The sequence below is a fragment of the Marmota flaviventris genome, chromosome 9, assembly GCF_047511675.1.
Source record: "Marmota flaviventris isolate mMarFla1 chromosome 9, mMarFla1.hap1, whole genome shotgun sequence".
NCBI classification, from domain to species: Eukaryota; Metazoa; Chordata; class Mammalia; order Rodentia; family Sciuridae; genus Marmota; species Marmota flaviventris.
In genome coordinates, this window is record NC_092506.1 from 13,990,720 (window position 1) to 14,014,550 (window position 23,831).

At 39.2% G+C, this 23,831-nt stretch overlaps 2 pseudogenes; one reads left to right on the forward strand and one right to left on the reverse strand.

The window, feature by feature from the left end:
* Nucleotides 1-7,518: 7,518 nt before the first annotated feature.
* LOC114099815 (olfactory receptor 5B2-like) lies at nt 7,519-8,445 on the reverse strand (annotated as a pseudogene).
* An 11,916-nt stretch (nt 8,446-20,361) lies between these two features.
* On the forward strand, nt 20,362-21,135 carry LOC114099723 (large ribosomal subunit protein uL30-like 1 pseudogene; annotated as a pseudogene).
* The last annotated feature ends 2,696 nt before the right edge of the window (nt 21,136-23,831 follow it).

Sequence of the window (23,831 nt, forward strand, 5' to 3'; positions counted from 1 at the left end):
AACACATGCTAGCAAGAACATAGAAAAAAACAATTTCTTGGGCTGGGGATATGGCTCAGTTGGTAGAGTGCTTGTCTTGCAGGCACAAGGCCCTGGGTTCAATCACCAGCACCACGAAAAAAAAAAAAGAATTTTTTCACACATTTTTGGTGAGAATATAAATCAGCACAAAAACTAGAGAAAACTGTAGAATTCTTTCTCATAAAATTAAAAATAGATCTACCATAGGATACAGCTATGCAATTCCTGTGTATATATCCGAAGGGAGGTCACCACATGCAGGTATGTCAAGAGAAGTATGGAATCAGGATAGGTGCTCATCATGTTAGCAAAATAAGTCATACACAGAAAAAGACTATTACTTGTTCTCTCTTAATGTGGAAGCTAAGGGGAAAAAAGAGGATGGTCTGAAAGCAATAGAGGAACTACTAGGGAAGGGACAGAGAACTGGTGAGTAAGGAGACTGTCAGAGAGGAGTACGAGTAAGATCAAAGCATGAAATATGAATTTATGGAAACGTTATAGTGAAACCATTAGTTTGCATAATTAATATGCATAAATTATTATACTTCAAAACTACCAACATGATGGGACCACGAAAGACAGAGAAAAGTTAAAAAAAAAAAAACCCTGAGATGTAGAGGAGGGAAAGAAAAAAAACAAAAGCTAGAGAAATCACAATATCTGACTTCAGAATATACGTTACATCTTTTTTTTTTAATTTTTTATTGTTGGTTGTTCAAAACATTACAAATTTCTTGACATATCATATTCCACACTTTGATTCAAGTGGGTTATGAACTCCCACCTTCACCCCATACACAGATTGCAGAATCACATCAGTTACACATCCATTGATTTACATATTGCCATACTAGTGTCTGTTGTGCTCCGCTGCCTTTCCCATCCTCCACCCTCCACCCTCCCCACCTCTCCCTCCCCTCCCCTCCTCTCTCTCTACCCCCTCCACTGTATAACCCTGAGGGTCTCCTTCCATTCCCATGCAATTTCCCTTCTCTCTCCCTTTCCCTCCCACCTCTCATCCCTGTTAAATGTTAATCTTCTTCTCCTGCTCTTCGTCCCTACTCTGATCTTAGTTACTCTCCTTATATCAAAGAAGACATTTGGCATTTGTTTTTTAGGGATTGGCTAGCTTCACTTAGCATAATCTGCTCTAATGCCATCCGTTTCCCTGCAAATTCTATGATTTTGTCATTTTTTAATGCAGAGTAATACTCCATTGTGTATAAATGCCACATTTTTTTTTATCCATTCGTCTATTGAAGGGCATCTAGGTTGGTTCCACAGTCTTGGTATTGTGAATTGTGCTGCTATGAACATCGATGTAGCAGTGTCCCTGTAGCATGCTCTTTTTAGGTCTTTAGGGAATAGACCAAGAAGGGGAATAGCTGGGTCAAATGGTGGCTCCATTCCCAGCTTTCCAAGAAATCTCCATACTGCTTTCCAAATTGGCTGCACCAATCTGCAGTCCCACCAGCAATGTACAAGTGTACCCTTTTCCCCACATCCTCGCCAGCACTTGTTGTTGTTTGACTTCATAATGGCTGCCAATCTTACTGGAGTGAGATGGTATCTTAGGGTGGTTTTGATTTGCATTTCTCTGACAGCTAGAGATGGTGAGCATTTTTTCATGTACTTGTTGATTGACTGTATGTCCTCCTCTGAGAAGTGTCTGTTCAGGTCCTTGGCCCATTTGTTGATTGGGTTGTTTGTTCTCTTATTGTCTAATTTTTTGAGTTATTTGTATACTCTGGATATTAGGGCTCTATCTGAAGTGTGAGGAGTAAAGATTTGTTCCCAGGGTGTAGGCTCCCTATTTACCTCTCTTATTGTTTCTTTTGATGAGAAAAAACTTTTTAGTTTGAGTAAGTCCCATTTGTTGATTCTAGTTATTAACTTTTGTGCTATGGGTGTCCTATTGAGGAATTTGGAGCACGACCCCACCGAATGTAGATCGTAGCCAACTTTTTCTTCTATCAGACGGCGTGTCTCTGATTTGATATCAAGCTCCTTGATCCATTTTGAATTCACTTTTGTGCATGGCGAGAGAAAGGGATTCAGTTTCATTTTGTTGCATATGGATTTCCAGTTTTGCCAGCACCATTTGTTGAAGATGCTATCCTTCCTCCATTGCATGCTTTTAGCCCCTTTATCAAATATAAGATAGTTGTAGTTTTGTGGATTGGTTTCTGTGTCCTCTATTCTGTACCATTGGTCCACCCGCCTGTTTTGGTACCAGTACCATGCTGTTTTTGTTACTATTGCTCTGTAGTATAGTTTGAAGTCTGGTATCGCTATACCGCCTGATTCACACTTCCTGATTAGCATTGTTTTTGCTATTCTGGGTCTTTTATTTTTCCATATGAATTTCATGATTGCTTTCTCTATTTCTACAAGAAATGCCGTTGGGATTTTGATTGGCATTGCATTAAACCTATAGAGAACTTTTGGTAATATCGCCATTTTGATGATGTTAGTTCTGCCTATCCATGAACAGGGTATATTTTTCCATCTTCTAAGATCTTCTTCTATTTCTCTCTTTAGGGTTCTGTAGTTTTCATTGTATAAGTCTTTTACCTCTTTTGTTAGGTTGATTCCCAAGTATTTTATTTTTTTTTGAAGATATTGTGAATGGAGTGGTTGTCCTCATTTCCATTTCAGAGGATTTGTCGCTGATATACAGGAATGCCTTTGATTTATGCGTGTTGATTTTATATCCTGCCACTTTGCTGAATTCATTTATTAGCTCTAATAGTTTCTTTGTAGAGCCTTTTGGGTCTGCTAGGTATAGAATCATATCATCTGCAAATAGTGATAATTTAAGTTCTTCTTTTCCTATTTTTATGCCTTTAATTTCTTTCATCTGTCTAATTGCTCTGGCCAGTGTTTCAAGAACTATGTTGAACAGAAGTGGAGAGAGAGGGCATCCCTGTCTTGTTCCAGATTTTAGAGGGAATGCCTTCAGTTTTTCTCCATTCAGAATGATGCTAGCCTGAGGCTTAGCATAGATTGCTTTTACAATATTGAGGTAGGTTCCTGTTATCCCTAGTTTTTCTAGAGTTTTGAACATAAAGGGATGCTGTACTTTGTCGAATGCTTTTTCCGCATCTATCGAGATGATCATATGGTTCTTATTTTTAAGTCTATTGATGTGGTGAATAACATTTATTGATTTCCGTATATTGAACCAGCCTTGCATCCCAGGGATGAATCCTACTTGATCATGGTGCACAATTTTTTTGATATGTTTTTGTATCCGATTCGCCAGAATTTTATTGAGGATTTTTGCATCTAGGTTCATTAGAGATATTGGTCTGTAGTTTTCTTTCTTGGAAGTGTCTTTGTCTAGTTTAGGTATCAGGGTGATGTTGGCCTCATAGAATGAATTTGGAAGTTCTCCCTCTTTTTCTATTTCCTGAAGTAGCTTGAAAAGTATTGGTATTAGTTCTTCTTTAAAGGTTTTGTAAAATTCTGCTGTATACCCATCCGGTCCTGGGCTTTTCTTAGTTGGTAGTCTTTTTATGGTTTCTTCTATTTCCTCAATTGATATTGGTCTGTTTAGGTTGTCTATATCCTCCTGACTCAATCTGGGCAGATCATATGACTTAAGAAATTTATCTATGCCTTCACTATCTTCTAATTTTTTGGAGTATAAGGATTCAAAATAGTTTTTGATTATCTTCTGTATTTCTGAAGTGTCTGTTGTGATATTGCCTTTTTCATCCCGTATGCTAGTAATTTGAGTTCTCTCTCTTCTTCTCTTTGCTAGCATTGCTAAGGGTCTGTCGATTTTGTTTATTTTTTCAAAGAACCAACTTTTAGTTTTGTCAATTTTTTCAATTGTTTCTTTTGTTTTGATTTCATTAATTTCAGCTCTGATTTTAATTATTTCTTGCCTTCTACTTCTTTTGCTGTTGTTTTGCTCTTCTTTTTCTAGGATTTTGAGATGAAGTATGAGATCATTTATTTGTTGTTTTTTTCTTTTTTTAAGGAATGAACTCCAAGCAATGAATTTTCCTCTTAGAACTGCTTTCAATGTGTCCCATAGATTCCGATATGTTGTGTCTGTGTTTTCATTTATCTCTAAGAATTTTTTAATTTCCTCCTTGATGTCTTCTATAACCCATTGATCATTCAGTAACCTATTGTTCATTCTCCAAGTGATGTATGCTTTTTCCTTCCTTCTTTTATAGTTGATTTTAAGTTTCATTCCATTATGATCAGATAAGATGCATGGTATTATCTCTACTCCTTTATATTGTCTAAGAGTTGCCCTGTGACATAATATATGATCTATTTTTGAGAAGGATCCATGTGCTGCTGAGAAAAAAGTATAACTGCTCGATGTTGGGTGGTATACTCTATATATGTCAATTAAGTCTAGGTTATTAATTGTGTTATTGAGTTCTATAGTTTCCTTACTCAACTTTTGTTTGGAAGATCTGTCCAGTGGCAAGAGAGGTGTGTTGAAGTCTCCCATGATTATGGTATGGTGGTCTATTAGACTCTTGAACTTGAGAAGAGTTTGTTTGACGAACATAGCTGCACCATTGTTTGGGGCATAAATATTTATGATTGTTATGTCTTGTTGGTGTATGGTTCCCTTAAGCAGTATGTAGTGTCCCTCTTTATCCCTTTTGATTAACTTTGGCTTGAAATCTATTTTATTTGATATGAGTATGAACACTCCTGCTTGTTTCCGAAGTCCATATGAGTGATATGATTTTTCCCAACCTTTCACCTTCAGCCTATGTATGTCTTTTCCTATCAAATGCGTCTCCTGTAGGCAGCATATTGTTGGGTCTTGTTTTGTGATCCATTCTACTAGCCTGTGTCTCTTAATTGGTGAGTTTAAGCCATTAACATTTAGGGTTATTATTGAGATATGGGTTGTTCTTCCAGCCATATTTGTTTATTTATGTTACTAAACATGGTTTGTTTTCCTCTTTGATTATTTTCCCCCCTTTACTGTCCTACCTCCCACTGTTGGTTTTCATTGTTATTTTCCATTTCCTCTTCCTGTAATGTTTTGCCGAGGATGTTTTGAAGAGATGGTTTTCTAGCTGCAAATTCTTTTAACTTTTGTTTATCGTGGAAGGTTTTAATTTCATCTTCCATCCTGAAGCTTAATTTCGCTGGATACACAATTCTTGGTTGGAACCCATTTTCTTTCAGTGTTTGAAATATGTTATTCTAGGATCTTCTAGCTTTCAGAGTCTGTGTTGAAAGATCAGCTGTTATCCTGATTGGCTTACCCCTAAATGTAATCTGCTTCCTTTCTCTTGTAGCTTTTAAAATTCTCTCCTTATTCTGTATGTTGGGCATCTTCATTATAATGTGTCTAGGTGTGGATCTCTTATGATTTTGCACATTCGGCATCCTGTAGGCTTCTAGGATTTGGGATTCTGTCTCATTCTTCAAGTCTGGGAAGTTTTCTCATATTATTTCATTGAATAGACTGCTCATTCCTTTGGTTTGGAGCTCTGTACCTTCCTGTATCCCAATGACTCTTAAGTTTGGTCTCTTAATGTTATCCCATATTTCTTGGATGTTCTGCTCATGGTTTCTTAACAGTCTTGCTGAGCTGTCTATGTTCTTTTCCAGTTGATATACTTTGTCTTCATTGTCTGATGTTCTATCTTCTAAGTGTTCTACTCTGCTGGTAGTATTCTCCATTGAGTTTTTAAGTTGGTTTATTGCTTCCTGCATTTCTAGGATTTCTGTTTGTTTGTTTTTTATAACCTCTATCTCCCTGTATAGTTGATCCTTTTCTTCCTGGATTTGTTTGCGTAATTCATTGTCGAAGTGATCTTTCATTGTCTGATTTTGCTGTCTAATGTCTTCCTTGATACTCCAGATCATCTGAAGCATGTATATCCTGAATTCTTTATCTGACATTCCATCTGCTGCAGCTGTTACCTCTTCTAAAATTGCGTTGACCTGCATTGCTTGTGGTCCTTTCTTTCCTTGTCTTTTCATACTGCTTGCGTATCTTTCCTGCAGGCGCGGGCGGCGGCTCTGCTCTCTCCTTATTCCAATTGGGGTGTCGTGGCTACCACTCCGGTAGGTCACTGGGCCTGTTCTGGGCGCTGGCGGCGGCTCTGTTCTGCCCCTACTACAATTGGGGTGACGAGTGTACCACGCCGGCAGGCCACCGGGCCTGATCTGCTGGTCAGTTGCAGGTTTGCCTACCCTGCAGGCGCGGGCGGCGGCTCTACTCTGCCCCTACTCCAAATGGTGTGACTTGTCTGTCGTACCGGCAGGCCACTGGGCCTGTCCCGCTGGTCGGTCGCAGATCTGCCCACCTTTCGGGCACGGGTGGCAGCTCTGCTCTGCCCCTACTCCAATTGGGGTGTCGTGACTACCCCGCCTGCAGGTCGCTGGGCCTGTTCCTGGCACGGGCGGTGACTCTGCTCTGCCCCTACTCCAATTAGGGTGGTGTGTGTACCACGCTGGCAGGCTCCTGGGCCTGATCCGCCAGTCTGTCGCAGTCTGCCTACCTTGGAGGCGCGGGCGGCGGATCTGCCCTGCCCCTCCTACCACGCCTGCGGACCCCTGGGCCTGATCTGCAGATTGGTCACAGGTCTGCTCACCCTGCGGGCACGGGTGGTGGTTCCACTCCGCCCCCACTCCAATTGGGGTCACGTGGCCACCACACCGGCAGGGCCTGATCCGGGCGTGGGAGAAGGATCTGCTCTGCCCCTACTCCAGTTGGGGTGACGTGTGTACCACACTGGCAGGCCACTGGGCCTGACCCGCCAGTCTGTGACAGGTCTATTTACCTTGCAAGCGCGGGCGGCGGCTCTGCCCTGCCCCTCCTACCACGCCCATGTACCACTGGGTCGCGGGTCTGCCCACCTTGCGGGTGCGGGTGACGGCTCCGCTCCGCCCCCTCTCCAATTGGAGTCACGCGGTCACCACGCCTGCGAGCCGCTGGGCCTGCTCCGGGCGCTGGCGGCGGCCCGGCTCCTCCCCTCTGGCTCGACGACAAATTGAGGAGACTCGGGTGTCTGTGCCTCACCCCCCCTACCAGGAGACCAACTGTTTCTGTCGCCGCTGGTATTGATGAAGTTCTCTCCTCCGCCGCTTTCTGATGACATCAGATCTCTGCCATGTTGGTATCCTATGCGAATGGCAGCATTTCGTTCCCCTTGCCGGACAACCAAAGCAACGGGTGAGTCCTGACCGGCCCTCAGCAGGACCCGGACCGAGAAGCAGTTTCCGTGGGCTCCTAGCCCGGGGCCAGGGCAGTTCCGGGAGCCGGAACTCGGCCGCTCCATGCTCGGTGTAAGCTCCGATAAGAGTAGGCTCCAAGAAGCAGTCCCCGCGGGCTCCACGTTACATCTTTAAATTTGGTGATAGTTACCAAAATATCGTGTTCCTGGCATAACACATAGACCAATGGACCAGAACAGAGAACTCTGAAATTAAGTCATGCATACACAGAGCCAATTTTTGACAACGAGCAAAGAACATATTGCAAAAAGCACATTGTCTTCAAGAAATAGTGCTTCCAGTAACTCTTTTGAATGCGCTTTTCACTTCCTTGTTCCTGAGGCTGTAGACCACTGGGTTCAGCATGGGGATGACCTTAGCATAAAAGACAGAGGCAATTTTGTCTGTGTCCATGGAGTGACTGGAGCTAGGTCATAGATACATGAAGATAACAGTCCCATAGAAGATGGAGACTGCAGGGAAGTGGGAGGCACAGGTGGACAAAGCTTTCTGATATCCTACAACTGAGCTCATCTTCAGGATGGTGATGAATATGAATAGGTAGGACACCAAGGCGACTAGAAGGGCAAACAGGACATTAAAGCTGGCTGCATAAACAAGAATCAGCTCACTGACGTGTCTATCAGAGCAAGACAGAGCCATGACTGCTGGAACATCACAGAAAAAGTGATGCACCACATTGGACTGACAGAAGGAGAGACTGAACGATTCCCCAACATGGATGGAGACATTCAGGAAACCTCCCAGGTAGCAGCCTGCAGCCAGACACGCACACACACGTGTTGTCATGGTGGTGGTGTAGTGCAAGGGCTTACACACTGCAGCATAGCGATCATAGGCCATCGCGGCCAAGAATAAATTTTCCACACTGGCAAATCCTCCAAACAAGAAGGCCTGAGCAACACAGGCATTGTAGGAAATTTTGTAGTTTCCTAGAAGGAGCCCAGCCATGACTGTGGGAGTGACAGCTGAAGAGTAGCAAAAGTCCACCAGAAACAGGTTACCCAGGAAAAAGTACATGGGAGTGTGGAGACGGGAGTCCAAGAGGATCAGTATGATCATCCCCAGGTTCCCAACCACATAGATGAGGTAGATGAGGGTGATCATGATAAAGAGGGCCACCTGTAGTTCTGGGGCACTGGTGAGTCCTAGGAGGATGAACTCTGTTATTTCTGTTCTATTCTCCATCAATGTTGCTGGGGAATTAGGAGGTGCCCTATAACAAAGAGAAATAAAAATGGGGCACTGAACATAGTAGAGACTGCAGTGAGATCGGAATGTTTATGTACCATGTGCATTATTTTATTACTGTAGCCACACTATGTACTTCAAATTTCTCATAACTAAAAATGAGCTTAACAATATAATTGAGTGTATTACTTATCTCTACAGCTCCAGAATGTTGAATGAGGAGTCTACATGGATCATGTTCATGATTTATGAATTTGATATCTGTGTGAGCTGAGATTTTAAAAATTTATTAGATTATACATGACAGTTCTGGAATTTTTAAGTCAATCAGTTTCTGTTTTCCTGTCTTGGTGAAGGCATAAATTCCTTCTGTATACCTCATGTGCCAGAAACTTGTCTGGATTCTGGACACTGTATCTATAGTCCCTGATTTCTCAACAAGTTTATGAAGTTGGACAGTTGTTAATTTAATTTAGATTGTGTGACACCAGAGCCTGAGTAATGTATGTATGTTTATAGAAGTATTAATTGGAAAGCTTTTGTCCCATACATTTTAGTTACCATGACCGATGGCCTAAATTAAACTAGAAGTGAGTTGCAATTTACAATTACTCATTGTCTCCATTGGTTCAAGCTCAGTGTTTGGGATTTTGCAGCAGTCTCCTGAGATGTATGCATGGTGGAGGCGGTGAGATAACGGGGACCATGGAGACAGTTCTGGTAGGAGAGAGCACAGCCTCAGTGCAGGGCTGGTCTCTGGGCAGAGGTGCACATCAACCCTACATCTACAAGCTACAAATCACTGCTATAATCTAACTTCCCTGAACCAGATTTTCTTTATCTGAAAATGAAGATACTATTGACTCTACATCCTCTACACACTATTGTGAAAATTGAGGTGATACATGAAACACAAGTAAATTCTGAATGTTTACCTAAAAAGTTCTATCTATACTGTCATTACAAGGATGGACTTAGGGTCCTTCTGTGGTTTGAGAAAGGTGGGTGCCAACATGAAGGTCTTTACAGGTGGGTGAGGACATCTATTTGAAAACCTTATCCTCAAGGTGCTTTTCTTACTAGTCCACCAATTCCACTGAGATTTTATGTGCCTTCTGTTTACACTCTGTCCATGATCCGCCCATAGAGTTGAAGGCTTTGGGCATTCCATGTGAGTTCACCTTCTGTTTAATTTCTTTGAAGTCTGTATTTTCTCTTGAGTTGAAAGAGTGTTTATTTTCTCCTTACTATAAACCTATAATTAATCACACATATAAATGGTCAAATATTCATATTTTGGGGGGTTTCTTTAGCCTTCAAATCTGTTTTGGTGGAAAGCTCCTGCTTTCTTTTTTCTTTTTTAAATTCTTTTATTCTAATTTTTTATATATGACAACAGAATACATTATAGTTCATATTACACATATAGAGCAAAATTTTTCATATCTCTGGTTGTATACAAAGTATATTCACACCATTCATGTCTTCATACATGTACTTAGGGTGATGATGTCCATCTCATTCCACCGTCTTTCTTACCCCCATGCCCCCTCCCTTCCCCTGCCACCTCTTTGCCCTATCTAAAGTTTGTCTAATCCTCCCTTACTCTCCCTCCCAACCCCACTATGAATCAGCCTCCTTATATCAGAGAAAACATTCAGCAGAAAGCTCCAACTTTAAAATCTTTTATTTTTCAGTACATTGACCCCATATTTTAAAACTTTTTTTCATGCACACAAATCTTTTTTTTTCTGTTTTTTTTAATTAGTTGCTCAAGACAATACAATGATCTTGACATATCGTACATTTGATTCCAATAGGGTATGAATTCTCATTTTTCCACGTGTACAGCTTGCAGGATCACATTGGTTATACATCTATGTGTATACATACAGCAATCCTAGTGTCAGTTGTATTCTGCTGCCCTCCCTATTCCCCCCTCCCCTCCCTTCCCCTCCCATCACCTCTCTACCCATTCAACTGTGACACTTATCTCTCTCTCTCTCTTTTTTTCTTCCCTTCCCTCTCACACCATCGTATATGTATTTTGTGAAACCATGAGGATCTCCTTCCATTTGAGACATTTGAAAATACTCGTTGCCTGCTAACAATGATTCCCTATCATTCGCATTCTGTTCTTTGCAACTTTACAAGTCCAGCCCATGCGGGCTTTATGACTACTGACCTTAACATACATAACACTTTTGATACAGAGTTTCTGCAATGCATGATGGGAGCTTTACATGTAAGTACCTGTGTGATTCTATTTGCACCTCTGTATACGTAGGTATTCTTCTTATTATTATTTTACTATTAAGGCAACTGAGAATTTGTGAAGTTTAGTGATATTCTAACATTCCAAAAGTAGATTGAGAGAGATATAAGAATCGACATTTAAACTGAGTTGAATCTTAATCAAAAGCCTGTAACTTTAGCTGCATCACATCAGTATTTGTAGACTTGCCAAAAATAATAAGACTGAGTATGGATTATGGTCAGAATGTTACAATGAAGTTAAGATATTGCTAACTCATTAAGTCCCTTCCTGTTTAAAGAAGGGCCACTGCACTCTCTGTGCCCTTTACTCTCTAGTGAGAGACCACCAGGTTGTAAACAAATTGAGATTATGATATATTCATTCAGAGTTTGATCTATAACAAATATTTTTAGAAAGCAGCAAGATGACCTTTGATAAATATCACTAAACTCTTTCCTGCTGACCTTTTGATATGTATATTCCAGCCACACCTCAGTGTTTTAGAAAAATGGTCACTCTCCCAACTTCTGTGCTCACGTAACTCATAGAAGGTCCAGCTGCCCCACTACCTCTCATGAACATCAATTTTCAAAACGTTCATATTGATTATAGAAGCTTACTTCCCTCCTCAAACACAAATGATAGTCCTGAACAGAGTTTGAAGCCAGAAATTCTTCCATGGAAAAACACATGGTGGGAGCATCTCTCTGGTGGATAATGGTCAAAAGATTCTGAGGTCCCTAAGGCAGGAAGGGACACATGGAGAAAAGACTAGTAAGCATGTGAGTCTTGAATCTACAATGCATTCTTACTGTGTCTGTGGAGGACTCACCTCCTCCTTTTCTGTAAAAGAAACATTATAATGTTACATCTTCAATATCATCCACAGTAGTATGTTTGCAAATAATAAAATTTAAACACAGTTAGCTTAGTGGTTATTGTGTCATAATCAATCAATATAATTTCAATCTTGGGGTATTTTTCTTGACCATGTGCACTCACAGCAAGGCTTGTGGCTGGAAGAAAACCTGCCTGTACTCCCAGATAATAATATTCAGATGAATTAATAATGACCACAGGGGCACTGCATGCCAGCCTCTAAAATAAACACCTGGAATTCTGTCAGACTTCAGAGACAGATGCATGTACATCAGCAGGGAATGATGAATACACAGAGCTCTCCTGGGATGTTCTCCCATGAGGGAATCTTTAGTGTTTCATCTCACTTTGTAAGGAAAGAAGAATTAAACTACCTGTGGGATTAAGCTGGATAGTTTAAGTGTGCACAAATATAATTGTGTTATTATTTCTCATTTTTAATCTTTAATATATAACTGAAACCCCAATATGCATATTTGTTAGTATAGAGCTTTAAATTTTTGTTTTTCAAATGTATATTCATGGAACCACTATCACAATCACCCATAATAAATTTTCTTAACCATGATGGTCAATTGTATCTCCTGGAAAACACCATCAACTTTTTCCTTTTGGTTTTACATTTGCCTATAATATCCTTGACGATGCCCCTAGGATATTACACATTTGTTTCATTCAACTAGTGTAATGTAACTAAGGTCCATTCATACCAAGTTATGCATACCAGTAATCTCTATTATGCATATTGAGTTTTACATTTCCTCATTGAGGGACATTTATGCTGTTTTCAGTTTTGGAGATTACAAATAAAGCTAACCTAACTCTTCATTTCACTATTTTTTTATTTTAATGTATGTTTTATATCTTCTGGGTATATATATTGGAAATACTGCCTCACTCATTCTTCAAAGTCAGCATAACCTCATAACCAATCTAGACAAGAACATTAGTGAAATTAAACTATACTCTTGTTTAATATAGTGAAGCAATGTTAAAAAAAAAAACACTCACAGGACAAATCCATCCTGAATAAACATAACTATGAATATGACTGAGTTGAATTTACTCCAAAAAATGTAAAGGTTCTTCAGTATACAAAAAGTAATCCATGTAATAAACCATATTATTATAATGAAGAGAGCAACAAGATCATTTCTGTAATCCAGAATAAGCATTTGCCAATGTTCCACTTCTTTTCATAGAGAATATTCAGGAAGATAGAAACTGAAGTGAACATACAGAAGCTAAAAAGAACATACACAAACCATAGCTAAGATCATAATCCAAAGTGAAAGACTGAAGATTTCCCAAAAACATCAGATGCAAGTATTTCTGCTTTCATCACTTATACTCAAATTTGTACCAGAAGTTCAGGCCAGACCATAGGCAAGGGAAATAAAAGAAACTAAATTGGAAAGAAGCAAACTATATCTATTTTCTGATGACATGAAATTCTACAATAAAAGTCTTAAATATGTATTTAAAAAGTATTACCTAATAATATTAATCAGTAATATCACAGGATTTAAGATTTATTGACCAAATTCTACTGCACTTCTACATACTGGCCATAAGTAATCTTAAAAGAAAATATACAAAATAATTCCACTGATAGCAGCATCTAAGTCAATCAAATATTCAGAAATGGATTTTACCAAAAAGCTACACACATATATCTTGCATGTACAAAAAAAAAAAGTTGCTGAAGTGCAAAACCCCTACACTTTAAATTTTCATTGATTTTAAGAGTAAGTATTTTAAATGGCAATAATTTCCAAAGTAATCTATAGATTAAATGAAATCTCTACCAAGATGCTAATGGCTTGTTTTCAGAAATGTAAAAGCCAATACAAAAAGTCGTATTGAATTTCAAAGGACGCTCAATAGCCAAAGTAATCTTGCAGGAGAACAAAGTAGAAGCACACACTCATTCCAAATTCAAAATGCACTCCTCAACCCTCAGTCATTGCAATGTGGCACTGGTTTATGCAAACCCATGGAATGGAATTAACAGTTCAGGAAAACATCATGTGTCCATGGTCAACTGAATTTTGACAAGGGTGACGATTTTACTCAATGGAGAAAAACATTCTCATCAACAAATAACATTAGGACAAGTGGAAATACCAGATCAACTCAAAATATATCAGGAACTGAAACAAGAGTGAAAAACCATAAAATTGTTAGAAGAAACCATGGGTAAAATTCATGACTTTGGATTTCGTAATGGATTCTAGGATACAAACTAAATGATGAGAACCAACCCCAACAGTGTATCATAATGACCTCTGTGTGGGAGATGTGGCTGTGCTGAGTGTCAGAGATGGACTGTCAGAGCATTGTTGCTGGAGTTTCACTGAATACACTTATTTACTTTATTATAGCTTCAGATTTGCAGGAGGTGAGCTGTCGGTCTGTGCTAAACAGAAAAGTTTAAGAGGCTCCTGAATGTGTGGAAATCCAGTTTTTACTTGCTGGAGGCTAGCACTTCCCCACAAAGCAAGGGGGAGGGAGGGAGGAGGGAAGTAAGGAAAGAACTGGGGAATGAATTTGACCAAATTATTCTATGTTCATGTATGGATATATCACAGTGTATTCTGATTTCATACACAAATATAATTAACCAATTAAAAAATAAATAGAAGAAAGACCAATAGAGTAGAGGAAGCAGGGTGGGGAAGGGAAGAAGAGGGGAAATACTGGGAGTGAAATGAAGCTATGTTATATGCATTTATGAGTACGTCCCAATGAGTCCCACTGTCATGTATAACTATAATGCACCCATAAAAACATTTTTAAAGAGTAAGAACCGAAAGAAAAAATTTGATGACTTGGACTTCATCCAAACTTAAAACTTCTGTTCATCACTGGGTATCAAGCATTGCAAAGGCAGCCTACAAAATAAGGAATAAACTCCTTACAAATTTTATGTCTGATAGGTTTTAATGTCTGGATTATATAAAGAACCTCCACAAATTAACAACAAAAAGACTTGCAACCCTACTAAAAAATAGGCAAAAGACTTGAATGAACATTTCTTTAAAGACTACATACAAATGACCAGGCTGGGGATGGAGCTCAGTGGTACCTGAGAACCTGGCTAGAAGGCCAGAGGCCCCAGCCAAAACTACAACAACAACACAAACAAACAAACAAACAAACACCAAAAAAATCTCAGAACAAAAATAAATAAAACACAAACAACAACAAAAAAGGAAGAGAATATATGCAAATGACCAATAAGCAATATAAGTAGTCACTATGAAATTTCTAATCAAAAGCTCAATGAAATAGTACTTTACCATTGCTAGCATGACTTATTTTTTAAAAATTGAGACACATGTGTTGTTAAAAATGTGGAGAAAAAACAAACCTCGTGTATTGCTGATGGGGGTATACAATGGTGCACCTGCTGTGGAAAACAGTTTGGCAGTTCCACAAAAAGCTAAATTACCAGGACTCAACCATTAAGATCCTAATTATGCACTCAAAGATTTGAAAGTAGTTAGACAAATATTTGTACATGATTTTCGTAGTAGAATTATTCACAATTGTTATATCAAATACTTGTCATCTGAGGAATGGAAAAACAAATATGGTATATCAATACAATGAATATTTTTCAGTCATAAAAAAGTAAAGTATCCATAAAATGCTGAAGTAATGGTGACCCTTGAAATCATGATAATTGAAATTAGTTAGATAAAAGTCACCTATTTGATAATTTTTTTTAAAAAAACAAAATGCTCAGAATAGATGAATTCATACAAAAGCAGATCAGTGATCACCTTGGACAGAGGACATAGGATAAAACAGTTATATACTAATGTGTTTAAATGTGCAACTCTGTGTGCACTGTATAGATAATGAAAATGTTTGCAATTTGATCGATAGAGGTAGCTGCACCTCAGTGTGAATGTGCTAACTGTCATCACGTTGTACATTCAAAGGGAGTAATTCATATGTTTTGTGAATTTCAGGGCATTTAAAAAGATCAAGGAAAAGGGAAGTTAAAAAAGACAAAGTGAAGAAAGCAAGGTGGCAGTGGAGACAGATCGGATTTGCACTGGCAGAAGCTAAGGAATGAGGGCAGCCACCTCAAGATGGTGACAAGGACCAATTTGCCCAGAGGCTTCTGGAAGGAACATAGCCCTCTTTTTTGATTTCAGCTCAATGATACTGATTTTGGACATCTGGCCCTCAGAACTCCCTTGAGGAAGTTGGACTAGAATGAATTCAAATTGAATTGTGTGTATATGTGTGTGTGTGTCTGTGTGTGTCTGTATTTCATTTGCTTATTTTGATTTTGGTATGGTAAACATCATCTAAACAATTTTAAGTGTACTGTTCATATGTTGACATATGTGTTGATGCCAAGGGATGTGATCTGAGTTCCCCATCTGGTTCTTCCTCTTTGGTTCTTTGTTGTTGGTTTGAAGTTTTTGTCTCCTCCCTTCTTTTAGTTGGAATAGGACTGTGTAGGGGTGAGATTCACTGTGGTTTCACTGAGATGTATATCTTAGCTGCAGGGTCTCTACTCTTGGATCCTAAAGTGTCCAGTCTCTTTCCAGCCCCTGTAAATATGTTAATATTTAACATACCCACATTGTCTTTATACAATTTCTATTATCTTTCTGCTGTTGATTTTCAGTTTAATTTCATTATGATCTGATAGGATAAATGAAATTATATTGATTTTTTAAATATTTGATAAGATTTACTTTGTAGCCTAGAATATGACCTAATTTGGATAAAGTCCCATGCACATCTCAGAAGAAGATAAATTCAGCTTTTTGGGGATGCAGTATTGTGTAGATGCCCATTAGGTCAATTTGATTTATAGTGTTCTTTAGGTTGGAAATAGCTTTATTGATTTTATGTTTTGATGACCTGTCTATTGGTGATAAGAGGGTATTCAAATACCCCAATATTGTGTTGGTGTTTATGTGGGACTTAACGTCATGGAATATAATTTTTTATGTATTTGGTTGCACTGACATTTGGGGCATAAATCCTTACTATCACTGTATGTCCTTGTTTAATTTTTCCTTTATTAGCATGTAGTGGCATTTTTTTTTGTTTCTTCTGATTAATTTTTCCTTCAAATTTTCTTCTTCAGATATGAAAGTAGCCAATCCTGTTTATTTTCATGGTCTGAATGCATGAAAATATTTTTCCATCCTTGTACCTTTAGCCTGTGGGTGTCTTTGAAATTGTTCCTTATGCTTCTAATTTGTATCTCCCTGTTCTTTTCTATCCCAGTGATTCTTAAATTTGATCTTTTAATGTGGTTTCAGAATTCTTGTATGTTCTGGTCAGGTTCTATCCTTTTTTTGTTTCTTTATTGCCTTCTGTGTTCTGAAGATCATATAACCAACCTGTCTTCAAGGCCTGAAGTTCCATCTTTAAGGGCTCAGGGTCTATTTTCTACACATTTTAATCTGCTGGTGATGCCTTCCAGAGAGATTTTCATTTCATTGATGGTGTCTTTCATTTCTAGGAGTTCTGCTTGGTTTCTTTTCACTATGTTTAGTATTTTATGAAAGTGGCCTTTAATCTCATGTAATTGTTCTCTTAATTCCTTTTTGAGATTTTCTCTTAATTCATTGAACATTTTGGTAATCAGTTTTTATAATCTTTCTCTAGTATTTCATCTAACTCTGTATCAGTGGGATCCTTTGTGGGAGAATTGTGGATTTGGGAGAGGAGATTTATTTGCCCATTTCCTCATGTTTTCAGAGGTTTTAGACTTGGGCATTAATGGAGCTGCATCCCCCCACCAATTTTTTACACTTGTCCTTATGTGTGTACTTATTTCATTTGTTCTGGGGCTTCTGCTTTTGACATATGTGATGCCAAGGGATATGACCTGAGTTCCCTCTCTGGTTCTTCCTCTTTGGTTCTTTGTTGTTGGTTTGACGTTTTTGTCTCCTCATTTCTTTTATTTGGAATAAGACTTGGTAGGGGTGAGATTCACTGTGGTTTCACTGAGATGTATATCTTAGCTGTAAGGTCTCTACTCTGGGATCCTTAAGTGTCCAATCTCTTTTCCAGCCCCTGTAGAGGGAGGGGGAGCCAGGAGTGGTGCTAAGTCTGTCAACAAATGTACAACTCTGTGTTAAAGGTCTGGTGTCTACTTTGATGTCTGTGATACTATTTGTCACCCATATAAGAAAGGTGGAGTCAGCATTTAACAACATTACCAACAACAAAAACAAAGAGCTGGGAACTAGAACATGAATTCAGCAATAGGTGTCTAAGAAGATGTCTAGTGTATTAATGATCTCCTCAACTTGAATGGGGTTGGAATTGTATAGTCTAGGAAGTAGTTTGGGTTTTTGTCTCTTGTATTTATTTTATTAAAGTATAGCTGGAAATTGGGTGTCATTAATTTGTGTGTGAAGGTGTGCTGTCTTTCGGTTGAGTTTAGTGCATATGTGATATGTGAACTTTTACTGTCCCTGTAGGTTTCCAGCACCTCACATAATGGGGAGAAATAAAGAATAGAAAGAACCATCGCAAACAATACACAGCATTACAGTAAATACCCAGCCCCTACTATGACACCCTCAATAATAATTACCATCACTAAACAAGAATTGTGGATTCAGCAATTGTCAACAGTAAAAGTAATAACCATGAGCTAGATCAGACTTTAAAGGAAACAGCAGGTGTCAATTATGTTCATCCATAACAGTAATGATTTCATCAGCATTGATGATGGGGGCAGAGTTATATAAACCAATTAGTTCTGAAACATGGTAAAAGTACGGTTAATTAGGAAAAAAGAAAATGTGTTAGGAAGTTAAAAAGGAGTACATGATTTCAAAAAGTAAACAGATGTAGCAGGTAATGTTTACATGGAAAATGGGGGACAAACAGGAGAATCAAGTATTGCGAGAGAGGGAGAGAGAACAATAGAATTTGGCCATCAGCAGGAGAAGAAAAACAAGAGACATAAACTCATGAAAATAATACAAAACCAAATCCCCAAATCCTGAATCCTCAAAAACAAGGCAAGGAAAATTGACTACATTTTAAATACTCTAAAAATGAAACAAATAAATGTGTGTATTTATGTCCCTGAAGTCATCAGCATAGCAAGAATTCACATGTATACACACAAACATACAGAGAGAGAGAAAAAAATTTCTTAATAAAGAATGAAAAAAACCCTCCAAGAAGGTGGACAAAATAGTCAGCCAGTTTGGGTGGCACTGTCTCTATCCAACAGGTTTTCTTTCCAATTCTTCTTCAGTTCTGTACCATTAAGAGAGCAAGCAGTGGGAGTTCTTAACCCATTTCCATTTCTCTGCTGCTCTCTGAGTTGTCAGTTGGAGTGGCCTAAAATTGAAGCTGTTTGATATAAGACCCAACTTCCCTTCTCACCAGTATGAGTTGTTATTTTGTCCATTGAGACCAGTTCAATGAGCTCCCAGGGTACAGCTTCTGAGTTCTGTGAGTGAGGCTTAGACAGCTCTCAGGAACGTTGTTGGGCGGTTCCTTCTTTGGAGAGACAAGATTGACCCATCCCAAGACAGTAACCAATCTCTTAGGTGGGTCTGGAACTCAGGAGCTTCCAAGGATTCCACTGTGGGGCAGGGTGGGGCCAGTCCTCCACTCACTGCTGCCCACAAGCACACCCTTTCCTGGCTTAGTCCCTGAGTGTATCCTCCTGCCCACTCAGACCTCTGGCCTGCTTCAGCTGCTCATGTGAGATGCAGACCCAAAGGGGAAGTGAATCAAGCTCCCTTCCCTCTTCCAACTCACATCCCAGTGGGTAGAGTCCACTCGGTACCTGTTTCACTCACATCCCACCAGGCACATCCTAGGTCATGTGATAGTCACCTGGTTGGATTCGCAGTAGTGTTTTCTCTGATCTCCCATCTCCCAGAGCCACCTCTGTGGCCCACTGCCGCAGTCTGGCTGGGCACAAAATCACAAGCCACTCAGGCAGGAACAAACTTTATTTCCAAAACTCCCGCAAACGCCACGCACGCGGCCTTCTCCCGGGACACACCACACCAACAGGAAATCCCTCCTCCGGAAATCCCTCTTACCGCACATCCCCAACCAATGGGAACTCTCCCTCTGGGAATTCCTGCAAGAGCTCCAAAGTAGCAGGCCAAGGCAGACAGCAGGGGTCTAATATCCAATTGAATACACATTTTAACATAACCATTATCATCTCAATGGCTTGCTGGTGTCACCTTTCAACCAAAAATGCCATCCTACTCGGCTATGGCTCTCAGCAGCCCACTTGCCCTAAGATGGCTTCCACCTCAGCTCCATGAAGGGAGTGCACAGTGAAGCTGAAGGATCAGCTAAGATTACACAGCATTTTTTTATCTCAGGTTTTTCCATAGGAAATCTGTATTCTCCCTCCCTCTGTCTGTGGTGAACGTCCACTGTTCAGTGCTGATGTGAAATCTGGGTTGGTTCCCATGTTTATTGTACCCAAATATCTGAGTCCCTAAGCCACTTTGAATGTCCAATATTGAATTGTAGTAAAATCCATCTTTCAATCATCTCATTGAAAAATTGCACCCTCCTGCTTTGGTCCTGAGCCTCAGAAAAACTTGGAAGGCAGCTGTCCTCTACTTGGCCATCTTCCATTTCTCTTGACCCTTCCCATTTTCCAATTACTTTTTTCCTATAGGAAGTACTTGGATCATAGCTTGAAAGTCTACTTCATATGGCAAATGAGCCAATACTTCTTTTGTGCCTTTAGAAGACTCTTCTATGGCTTTTTTACATTAAAAAAGTGTTCAGGGCACATGAGCAGTAATCACAGCCCTGGGAAGATGGTGGAGGAAAAGCGAAGTAAAAAGATCTCCCTGGTTCCAGAAAATCTCCTGAAAAAAAGGAACAATTAGCAGGCCCTTAAAGCTACCCAGGCAAAGTAGGCACTTTGGATAAAGAAGGAGAGAGAAGGAAAAGGCTTCAGATTTAAGTGACTGGAATCATTCCTACATGATTCCTGGCATCAGAAACGCGACCAAGTGCATATTACATGACTAGAAGTAAAATCTTGTGCTTTGGAAATGCCTGATAGACACTTGTTGGCCTTTGTTGTAAGCATCCAAAGGATTGATGGGATGAGTTTACTGGTGCAGAAGACCATTGCAAGACTTCATCTGAAGGAAATCTTTAGTGGTGTCTTTCTTAAAAGTCACCTCTCAAAGCCTAAAAATGCTTAGTAGAAACTTATGTGACCTGGGGATTTCCAAATCTGAGATCTGGTCTGAGATCTGCCCTGGAACTCATCTTGAACAAGGACAAGCAAAGACAAAACATGGACAAACATCCTGCTGAGAGACAGCACATTGATTGAGCGGCTCCAGGGGTTTGATGTCATTTGTCTGGAAGACCTCATTCATAAAATTGCTTTCCTGGAGGAGTATTTCTGGGAGATCACTATGTTCTTGGCCCCTTTCCACCTCTCTGTGGCCCATGATGTTACCAGAAATAGAGTGGGCTTCCTTAAGAAGATGGGCTTGCCTGGATATTGGGGTGAAGGCATCAATCAGCATATCTAGCAGCTAAACTAAACCCAGAATATCTGAAAGCAGTGCATTGGAAGGATGTATTTTCATTTGATGGGACTGTTATCAAGTGTCTTCAGAGAAGATTATTTCCTGCCTGCAGAAACTGGAAGGAAGGGACTGGGGAGGAAACAGTAGGTTACGATCATGGTAGGCACCTCTCATCACAGCCCAGTTCCAAGGAAAATTCCATTGCTTTTCACATTGACCACCTTTGCCTCTACAATCAACATAGATAAAGGAGTCCTGCTTTCTCACATCTTTGGTCCTGGGGTTTAATGTTGGTGAATAAATAACCCAAGCACATATATAATGCTCCCTAAGACTCTTGCAACTGTGACAGTGTCCGGGAGCTTACTTGAATCTAGAGGTCCCAAGAGGCTTGTTTTGAAAACACTTGAAACACTTAAGAAGAAAAGCCCCAAAACAAACAAACAAACAAAAAAAGTGTTCAGACACAGAGGAGCACACCTGTAACCCCAATTTTCCAATATGAATTTTATGATCCGTTTACTATATTCTGCAAAGCCAGCTGAAGGTGGAAAGAGAAGACATCAACACTGAAGACACATTGAAGAGTATTTCCAACTTTAGGACTTTGAGCCATGAACAAAAGATGTCTTTCCTAATTTAGATTTTATTTAATGTCTTTCAATTGGGTTTGATGATTTTGAGCATCAGTATTGCCAAAACATGTTAAGTAGAAGTCATAAGGTCTAATGTCCTACAGAACTGTGGCATGAGTATAGTTCATAATAACCCATCGTGTGTCCCACCAAGAACTAGCTCAAAAGCTCAAAAGCTTCACACATATAAGTAATGATAAGGAGATGAAAGTGTTAAAAAGGGAGTCTGTTCCCCAGAGAAGACCATGGTTGCAAAAATTTTCCTAGCTGTATCCATTCCCTTTTGGCCATCATTTACCCAAGTGAATTGCTGAAACTTCAAGTACACACCCTGGCCTTTCCCTAAATGGAGTATTTTGAGTGATTCAGCAACTGTAGGCAGGAGAAACATGCCGAAATAAAAATTATGTCCTTTCCTGCTGAAAGGATAATGCTTTTACTAAAGTGCAGAGAAAACAGAGACTACTGAAAAATATGATTATCATAAAAAGTAATGCTTACACTTTTCTATTTCTGTTCAAATGAGTTTTTCTCTTCAAAATCAAAATTTTCCTCTTGCTACACAGCACCTGGTGGTTCTAACACACCATCCATGGAAAATAACACAGAAATGAGTGAGTTTATCTTCCTGGGTTACTGACCAGCACCCCAGAACTGCAGCTTCCCCTCTCCATAATCTTCACTTGATAAGGTCATCTCCTGCAATGCTTGTGCTGCTCAGATTTCTTTTTTGTACTCTTTGCCACTTTGGAAAGTTACCTTTTGACTGCAATGGCCTATATGGAATTTACATAAAATAAAATTTACTAGTTTGCAACTTAGTAGTTTCTGTTGCATTCATAATGTCCTTTAACCATCACATGTTTCTAATTCCAAAAGTTGTTTTTTCACTCACAAATATATCATACCTTCTCACTCCCTCTTCCACCTAATCTTGTGAACAAATAATCTACTTTCAATCTCTGTGGATTTACTTATTTTGGATATGCCATATGTAAGAAATCATACAGTATGTAAACTTTTATGTCATTTACTTAACACAATGTTTTCTTCCTTTTTATTCCTATTATTTATTTATTTAGTCATGCTGAGGGCCAAACCCAGGGCCTCACACATACTAGGCAAGTGCTGTACCCCTGAGCCACATCACAGCCAAGCATAATGCTTTCAAGGTTCATCTGTATTATAGTGGGTGTCAATGTTCCATTGTATTGGGTTCCTGTTCCTTTCCCATTATTGAAACATGCCACACTTAGGAAAAATCAATAGTCCACAGATAAATGCATGTGTTTCTGGACTTTTAATATGTTTCATTACTGTATCTCTAGTCTTAAAGCAATACCAAATTGCTCTGATTTCTTTTGATTTGTGTTGTGATGCATTTTCTACATGTATTCTTACTTGATGGATGTTTGGGTCATTTTATATTTTGTCAATAGTTAACAATGTTGCTATGAACATTTACATACAAATATTGTTTATGAACTTGCTCCCATTTGGGGGATATATAATTAGGGGTAGAATGGCTCACGAATGTGGTAATTCTGTTTGTTTTGAAGACGATTACAGTCAATCCTGTTTTCCAAAGCAATGGGAAAACTTTGTATTTCCATCCGTAATGTCAAAGTATTTTAATTTCTCTACATTCTTGCCAACACTTTTAGTTTCTGTTCTGTTGGGGCTTATACATATAAATAGTTATTCTAATGGGTGTGAAGAGGTATCAGACTGTAGTTTTGATTTGCATTTACCTCTTGACCAATGATTTTGAAAATCTTTTCTAGTACTTATTGGTCTTTTTCAAATCTTTGCAAAAATGTCTATTTAAGTGCTTTGCCCATTTTTAAATTGAAGTTTCTTTTGTCATTGCTGCTGCTGAGGTGTATAAATCCTTTATATATTCTCTATGATAAACCCTTATTAGATGTATGATTTACAAATATCTCTTTTACTATTCCATAGTTTCATCTTCACATTTTTGATAGTATACTTTGAGGCACAAACATGTAATGTTAAGTTTATGTATTTTTTTCTTTTGGGTTTTGGTGTCATACACAAGAAATCATTGCCAAGCCT